General features: G+C 40.1%; 1 protein-coding gene across 1 annotated transcript in view; it reads right to left on the bottom strand.

Moving 5' to 3' along the window:
- The window catches only part of bmp4 (bone morphogenetic protein 4), a 14,129-nt gene extending 11,875 nt beyond the window's left edge, over nucleotides 1–2,254 (bottom strand). Inside the window, exon 1 of the mRNA XM_080414087.1 lies at nucleotides 1,907–2,254. The gene's annotated coding sequence lies outside the window, so the exon portion shown is untranslated. The remainder of the gene's footprint in view (nucleotides 1–1,906) is intronic.
- Nucleotides 2,255–9,012: the final 6,758 nt, after the last annotated feature.

Here is a 9,012-nt window from a genome sequence, read left to right as displayed (position 1 = left end):
GTCAGCTGTAATTAAATAGTAGTAGCCTAGTAGTAGTTGGCTAGTATAGTAGTGGTAATATAATAATAATAAATAATAAATAATAATGACAACAATAATACTAGTCATTATCATCACATGGATCGTTGAAAATAGCAGATCGACAAGCTCACAACTCAATGCAACGCCTGGCATTGTGAGCTTGTCGATCGGCTATTTTCAGCGAAAGCTTTCCTCACAATAACAGAAAATACACTAGTATTGAGCCCTGAGGGACTCCAGTTACCCATATCCATATATGGGGTTTTAAGTGGTTAAGAAATAACGCGTTTTTCATCAAAACACACGCAGTCAAATTGCAATCCTTGCATGATTGCATGTGGAAACAAACCGTGCCTGTAAATGTCTAGTCAAATGTCAAAATTCGATAGTTTATTAGGCTACTGTCATCTTTTAAAGGTTCCTTTTGTTGTAAATATGTAGCTAATGCTAGACAGACGTGACACTGATGTTATTGTTGTTGTAAAAAATAATAATAAAAAGATGTCTATCCGTCGCGACTTTAGACTACAGAGATTCAGTCAGAGGGTTGACGTTCCTTTTTACAATAACGATAACATTTAACACTTTGTTAAACATTGCTGGTTAGACATGTGTCATTTCAAAGTATGTTAAACTCGCCCGAGTAAAAGGAGAAAGTCCTCACATTTACGCACGAGTGATTTTTGAAGGCCGAGTGAATGATATCCTATAATAACGCAGTGGTTTTCAACCTTTTTCATATCAAGGTCCGTTATTTATTCGGCATTTGAGCCGTGGACCACCATTTGATGAGATTTAGACTCTTAGAGACCCCAAAACTTTGAATTTTGTTTTGTCGTTGGATAAGATTTTGTCCACAATTCCATGCTGTATTGATGTTGGTAGGAGAGATAACATGGCAAACGTTGATCAAAATAACAATTCTTCTACGTTCTCTAACTGTGCAGACTTCTTGTAAATTAAGTAGGCCAGATGTTTAACAATCATTTAACTCTTGACTGCGTAAAATGAAACCAAATGGCCATTTTACGCTCTCAAGAGTTAAAGATCTATAAGGGTCCATTTGGTTACCAACTCTTCCATCAATTTAGCTGGGGGCCACCTGGAACCCCCTCAAGGACCACTGGTGGTCCCCGGACCACTGGTTGAGAACCACTGCCTTATAACGTATACTTGATTTAGTATGTGTCAAAATAATAAGACAAAAGTGTGATTGATATTATATATATAGCCTGCCTAAACGCCAGATTGTGAGACGGTCACTCCATCTTTCACAATACAGACCCTACGCAAGACATTAAGCAGATGCAGGTGTCCAAATGGCCAGAATGTTGCTTAACTTCGGGAAAGTTTAAAATCATGGCCAAAACGAACGCGCAACACTTTTGATCGTGCTGCTGAAGCGAGAGAGCAGTAGAAAAGAATATCCTGGCGGATCGGTTGTTGAATAGAATAATAGCCTGACATTTTCTCCTTTGAAAGTGTTCTCATTAGATTAGCCAAAATATAGGCTCCGTTTAACCTGCTGCTGTTAGTTAGTAGGCTATAATATACTCCTCGAGGATCACGACCCAATTCACTCATCAAAAATACACCTTCATGCTTCAGATGTTTCTTTAGGCTGTGCAATTGGATATTTGTATCATATGACCCTGTATTGTAGGCTACTGGTCCATTTCTGACACCAAAAAAATGCTTTGCCATCAAATTAAAACCCAAATCGATGTGAGCGGACGACATCTCCCGTAGGCCTATACCAGGACAGGACAGGCTCATATTATCAACGAAATGACAGACCGATTCAACAGGTTCGACTTATTAAAGTCGATCTGTCGTGGAAGCCCCCTTCAGAATTCTGATCCCCGCTGAACGAATCGGTGCTTACCATCAGTATGGGGTACAGGTATCCTCGAATCAAACGAATTGGACAAAAAGGAAGAAGGTGCGATGATGTCTCCACGCGATTGCAGTCCAGGTATAGGTGTAAATGTAAAAGCACGTATAGGCTACCGAAAACGCCGAATCGTGAGCCCTATATACGGAGAAGCTCTGTGACTTTGCCTCATTAATTCCTTTAACGACCCATCTAAAAAAAAAAGAAAAGAGGACGAGACGGTGTCTGGAGAGACACAGGGCGGTGTGTGAGGGTTGCTTTAGGTTTGCTGCTGCGGGGCTGGTATCTCCAGACAGGGGCCGGATTGGAGGGCGGAACAGCGCTCAGGCAAGCAGACTTCTCCAACTGATCAAGCATCTATAGTCCCTTGCAGTTTTTATGTGTCCGCCCAATTTACCCTGTGTGCCTCCTCCTCCTCCTCCTCCCCTGCCCCCACCTCACTCAACTGTCTCAAACACCTTGGATAACCCCCCTCCTTCTTCTCCTTCTTCTTCTCCTTCTTCCCTCGCTCTCCCTCTTTAAAACCACTGTTTCCCAAACACTGGGTCGGGACCCATTTGTGGGTCGGGCACACATATTCATGCATGGGTCATGATTCACGAGTAAAATCCCTTTATTATTTTTGGTTTCCTACATTTAGTTTTTTATTTATTATTATTTCAAAAAAATTCCCCCCCAAAAAGCAAAACTTTTCATGAATTAGGAACAAATTTGATGATTTTTCTAAAGAATTTCATGGGGGAAAAAAAATCAAAGAAATTCCATAGGCTACATTAGAAAACAAATGTTTAAGAAGTAGTGAAAATAGCCTATACAAGCTCACAACAGCTTGACTGTAGATCTGCAATTTTCACTAGCTTGGGGAAACATCAAATTTCTCTTTTGGGTCTCGAGCTAAAAAGTTTGGGAACCACTGCTTTAAACGAAAGAATTGCGTCAGGCTATACTTGTAGCCCTAATATGAGTTTGGAAAATAACACACATTGCTTTGCAATGTTCGCCATATTTGCACCTGTACGTTGAGTTCATTGTAAACTACTTTGAGTGGTGTTATGTCGCTTTTCCCTTTGTTAATTCTGTTTAACACTAAATTGCCCCCACTAATACACCTGGCAAGTTAAGGCTGGACAAAATTGGGTTATTTTTGCAAGGTCACCTAAACGCGGGGAATCAGGTTTCCTGTGTGTGTGTGTGTGTGTGTGTGTGTGTGTGTGTGTGTGTGTGTGTGCGAAGTATTTGTGATGATCAATGCGTATTTATACAATTATATTCAATTTGGTTATTACAGCTAAAATATTGACAAATTATGTCCTTTAGGCCTTCTATAGTAGCCTATAGCCTATCTCATCTATCACATCATGTAGGCTAATTTGCGGCAAATGGGAGAAACTCAAGTGTTCCCTGATCCCCCACTCCTCAACAGCTTCTCTGTTTATTGTGTTCCTATGGATACAGTCATCTGGGATTGACCAGCTATTGAGTTTTGTGAGAAGATCTTTGGAATCTGCCAAAAAACGGTGTGACAAAAGAGCACAATTTAAGCCACCAATAATTAAATAAGAGTCTTATTGCATAATATTCTTTCTTGTGAAATGCTCAGTGCAATAGCTAATTGTCTCAAATGGACACCTTCACAGTTAAATTAAGATTAAAATGTCACTGTGCAAATCACTTTGCAATTGCAATTGTTTGCTTGTTATTATGAAAGTTTTGATCAAATTACAAAAAATTTACACCTTTTCAAAAAACAAATGTCTTTATAGTTTATACCTTTTTCTTTCTCTAGAGTCTCGATTATTAAAAATACAGTTCAAAGTTCAACTTTATTGTCACATCTCATACAAAGCATATGAGTGGGTGAATTTATTTTGTGCAAGCTATACATTTTGTGACTATAATAAATAACTACATTAGATCCATTGGAATACAGGCATTTTTTCCCCCCATTTTCCCAACAGTTTCCTACATACAAGGTTTTTGCCCGACAGTGACGATATGTAGACTCTGCTGGGGGCCTGTTTGAGTTACTAGAGAACTATCGTTTGTTGCCCATTACTTAACCTGTCCGTCACCCTGACAGACTAGAATGTGTTTAGGCTTTGGTTGGGGAAGCTTATTGCTCTAGTGAGCTCATGATTGCCTTGCCTCGAGCATAAATCTCCATGCAAAACAGTTATGCAAAAGCTGCAGATAATAGATACACTGCCGTGTGTGTGTTGGGGGGCATGGTTTGTGACTCATAGAGACTAATAGCCTAGACTTCACCTTCTGACAGAGGCATTTTACATGAATGACACGAATACATGTAGATGCTGTGTAGCAATGGATTGGACTTTTACATTGTAGTTGTGGAAAATATTTAATAGTTTCATTGTGCCATTCAGTAGCGAAGCAATAATAATCAAAATCATCTAGCTAGTCTCTTGTGTTGTCCATCTAACCAAACCCTACACAGTATACGTCATTGACTGGGGTCCCCCAGGGGTCCCCTCCTTTTCCCCTCTAGTCTACACCAAATCTCTTTTGACATAAAAGCTCACAGACACATTGTGTGAGCTTGTAGATCTGCTATTTTCAGTGAATGTTTGCCTATTATTATATGCCCAGAACAGCAATGGTATGGGTTCCTATGGTTAAAGGTACTATATGTGATATTGTTTTGTTAAGGTAAGTGTTAAATAGCTCTATATTTAATCATTGTTATAGGGTGTTAGTTAACAAGGGTCTCCCCCTTTTTCATCCAATCAGGAGAGAGATCTTATACAGGATACGGGATAAATCAGTGAAATTGGAAATGAGAAGTAAATGAATAAGTGAGCAGAAAAAACTGGAACTGGAATAGGTCAAATCTAAGCTCATAAATGGGTACTCGCTCCTGTTTGGATGAAATTGGTGACACACACACCTGAAAATATATTTAGTGTTTACTAAAGAGCTGCATGGAGAGACAGCAAGATCTCTGTTTTTTGAACAAACAAACACTCTATAGCAATTTTAATTACTGTCAGAATAAGCTTTAACTTTTTCTTTAAAAAAAAAATGTTTGTTTCAAACAAAACATCACTTACACCACCTTTAACCTGCACTATTCAGAGTCTAATTATTTCCTCAATAAAAACATATCAGGCCCGGATCACTGGCCTTGCGGTCCAGGCACCTAGGCTCATAAGCGTGTTGCGGGTTCGAGTCCGTTCCCGACAACCGTTGCTGCGTGACTCTCCCTCATTCCTGTCTATCTTCACTTAAAAAAGGCAAAAATCCCAAAACAAATCTTAAAAAATAAATAAAAACATATCAAACAGGGAGATAAAGCAATTAATAAAATGTGACAATATTATAGTCCATAAATAAATGCAGGTACTTATAAGATAATGTCTGTAGCTCCAAAGTAACAACACAAACCATCTATGATACTGCTGAATTATCTATTTTAGCTTTACATAAATTAATATAATCTGGGTAGGATGCAGGTCTTCATTAGGTTACCTCAACAGACCCATGTCTTTTTTGGGGGGCTTTATCTAGGATCTCAGTGCCTTAGTGATCTTGCTTAGAAAAAATGGTATAAAGGTACATGGCAGATCTATAAATCAATAATCAGAAGGACTGTTGTGCTTAAAGGAAAACATTACAAATCTTTAACCTAAATCCCTTGGTCTGCTGTGACGAGATCATAAGTGTTGCAAAAGAAATACCTCAATGGTTTCTGCGTATTTCTCGGAAAAATGTTTATGACACAAAACAATATCAAAATCGTGTTTTACGTTATATCGAGGCGAGCATTATCATCATATCGCAGAGATACCGAAATTACATGCGTATTTCTTTCAACACTATTGATCTCACATCAGAACAATGGGATTTAAGTGGATCCTTTAACATGTGAAGTATCTTCTAGTGCACATATACAGCATAGGTGGTAATGTATAATTGTGCAATACTAGACAACTATAAATAGATCTTAACTTAAGAGCGGAGAGATGTTCTTCATCATCCCTCTTCTGCACCGACCTTCTGTTGGAAGGTGCCTCCTCTGGCACACTGGGACAGAGTTTACATTTGGTGATTTTAGGTGGTGGGAAGTTAAACTTCATGACGGCAATGTACACATCCGTACCAGCAGAGCAAGTCATGTCAATAGACATGAGGCAGATATCTCAGATCCTAGTCTTGGCTTTGCAAGACTAGTTATTTGAATCCAGAGTATGCAGACAGTCTCTGGAGGCCATAAATGTACAGTACCGGGGGTTTCATAGAGCGTTGTGACCTTTGACAATCTGACATTGTGACCAGTTTGTCTACACAGAGTCTGGGCTCATGAGATGGCTCTTGAGTTGACATTGCTCACAAGAAGCCGATCTGTTTTTAGGTTGTCTTGTCTACAAAAGAGATTTTCAAAGTGGGGTCCAGGGACCCATAGTAGGATTATTGAGGGGATCCCATGGGGTCCCCAGCCAAATGTTAGGGTAAACAAATGCCAAATGATATGATCACCATGACTCTATTTTTCATGTACAATTATGACATTTAGAAAATGTTATTGAAACCAATTAATGTTTTAATATCAGGGTCTATAGGACACATTTGAAATGGGGTCCATGGCCTAATGAGAGTCACTTTGGGGGTCTGTGCTGTGAAAAGCCCTGGTTTACATTATGAGGGTATAGCCTATGTTTTACTTAGGGTACTTGAGTCTCATAATTTCCATATAATTGCCACAATGTCCACAAGAATCATGTTGTAGTAATGTGTTTCATTGTATGCAGTAGCATTTGTCTGATATTACTTGTAGCCTATACTGTGAAAAGACATGATCCACCTTTCTGAAGTTGTGAAATGGAAATTTAAACATACTTGTTTATAACTGAGAATGTCATCCAACCTACAGTATTACACACAGTAAATAATTAAAATTACTAACACTGGGCCGATATCCCTTGGAAACGAGGCCCATTGGAAACGAGGCCCCTTGGGAACGAGGCCCATTTGGAATGCCTGCCCCGCCGGTACCTGTTGTCAGAAGTACCCATTATCATATTACTTGGAGGCCAGTCTATGACATATTGATGACATCAGGATCTCCATATATGGGCATAAAAGGGACACAGACAGAGACAGACACACACACACACAGACAGACAGACAGACAGACAGACAGAGAGATCGGTCGAATGGTTCTCAAGATATGCAAGGGATGCGCGCACGCACACACACACACACACACACACACACACACACACACACACACACCGATTCCATCCTTCTGTATCTATTTATCCATGTAATGCCTGACTTTACTTGATTAATGTGCGCCGTGTCACGCACAGAAAAGAGCAGATCTATAAGCTCATAACGTGTCATGAGCGTTGTTGAGCAGCTATTTTTGGTGTGTGACACCGGCAGCAACTAAGTATAAATCACCTGTAACACCTGGCCAGGTATGAAAGAATTCAAACCCTGTGCTCTACCAATACTGAAGCAGCAAAGTCTGTTATAATGGCAAGAACATATTTCATGGTGCCATTGTTAATCAAGGATCACCCAAGGAACTCCCTGAACATTTCATGAAAATCTGTTACGCTGTTTTTATGATTTTTAGCACACGTGGATAGGACTGATTACAATACCATGATGCATGCGCTATGCAGCTTGCTGTGTAATTAGCTTTATGGTTAACTCTGGCACATTTATAGAAATCCTTAATAATGTAAACTGTCGCTGTCAAATAAACCAATATTAAAAGCAGCGTGTTTCTTAAAACCATCTGATAATAACATAATTGGTTGAACATAAATTACGATAAACCCTCCAGTGCTCTCATTGCGTAGCAGATTCACATCGTATCCAATCTCAAATCAGCACACAACGGTATTGACTCCACACTCCAACTGGACAAATGAAGTAAAGTGTTTAACTGGACTCCATTCAAGTAGGACAGTGCTGTTTGTAACATAGCAGTCAGCAGCCCCATCATCCTAACAAATCAAAAGCCTCTTTACTCTCCTGCCGAGCTAGTAAATATCCCATTCATGTCCGTGGTTTCCCTCAAGTCTAGTTTCTCCCTGACTCACTGGCTTGCCCAGACCACTTTGTCTGGATTCAGCACACTCTTTATTTGACAAATCGCTATGCTTCTTACACAGCAGGGTGGCCTAGTTAGAGAGACTGAACTGTTACGGAAAGGTCATAGATTTGATCCCTGCAATAGCCAGCTGAAGTATCCTTGAGCAAGTTCCTGAATTCCCACCTGCTCAGTTATTACAATTTACAGTGGAAAAGAGGGTCAAACAAATGTCTATATTGAGAATGTAAGGATTGAATTAAAGACTCATAATACCAGCAATAGAATTGCTGGTATTAGAAGTGAAATTTACACTTTAGGGGTCACATTGAGTTCTGCCACCCAGGGGGCAAGGGAAAGACCATAGACTGTAAAGAATATGGACGAAGGGAGCCCCATTGGTACAGACCCGTTTTGAACCCGTTTCAAATGCTATTGGCTTGAAGGGCAGCTAGGGCGGGTCTTCACTGGGTAGAACCAGCAGAAGCCCTAGAAGCATACCCTACTTTATCATACATTTTTTAATTAATGGATCATAATTTATTAAATGCATATCATGATAATTGAAAAAAGAATAGTGATTGAAAACATAAAGTATTTATGAAAATGTTTACTAAGGTAATAAAATCAAGTTTAAAGTCCGCCCAAAACCTCATTACCTTGAATGGAGTGTTAGTTTTTCTGCAGCCAGCAGGAGGGGAAATAGTGACATCTGCTGGGTCATTAATGAGAACTGCAGCGGAAACGGCTCTTCCTTATTGGCCTCATTTTAAAAACCGGATGCTTGCCGCCTGGGAAAGACTCCCCAGACTCAGTCTTGGTTACCGGGGCCACCAGGAGCACCTGCAAATATGTTATGGAGGTCTTCTTATCTGTGTTGAGCAGGCTTAGCCCTTTTCAGCCCCGTCAGTTCAGAAGATTATCAACCCTGGGTGGCTCAGTCCCACAGGCACTGACAGGCTGATTGACAGGCTGGCTGGCTGGCTGACTGACTGACTGACTGACTGACTGACTGACTGACTGACTGACTGACTGA

Source organism: Gymnoscopelus braueri, assembly GCF_963280865.1.
Source record: "Gymnoscopelus braueri genome assembly, chromosome: 19".
Taxonomy (NCBI): domain Eukaryota; kingdom Metazoa; phylum Chordata; class Actinopteri; order Myctophiformes; family Myctophidae; genus Gymnoscopelus; species Gymnoscopelus braueri.
This window is presented reverse-complemented; position numbering and strand designations above follow the sequence as displayed.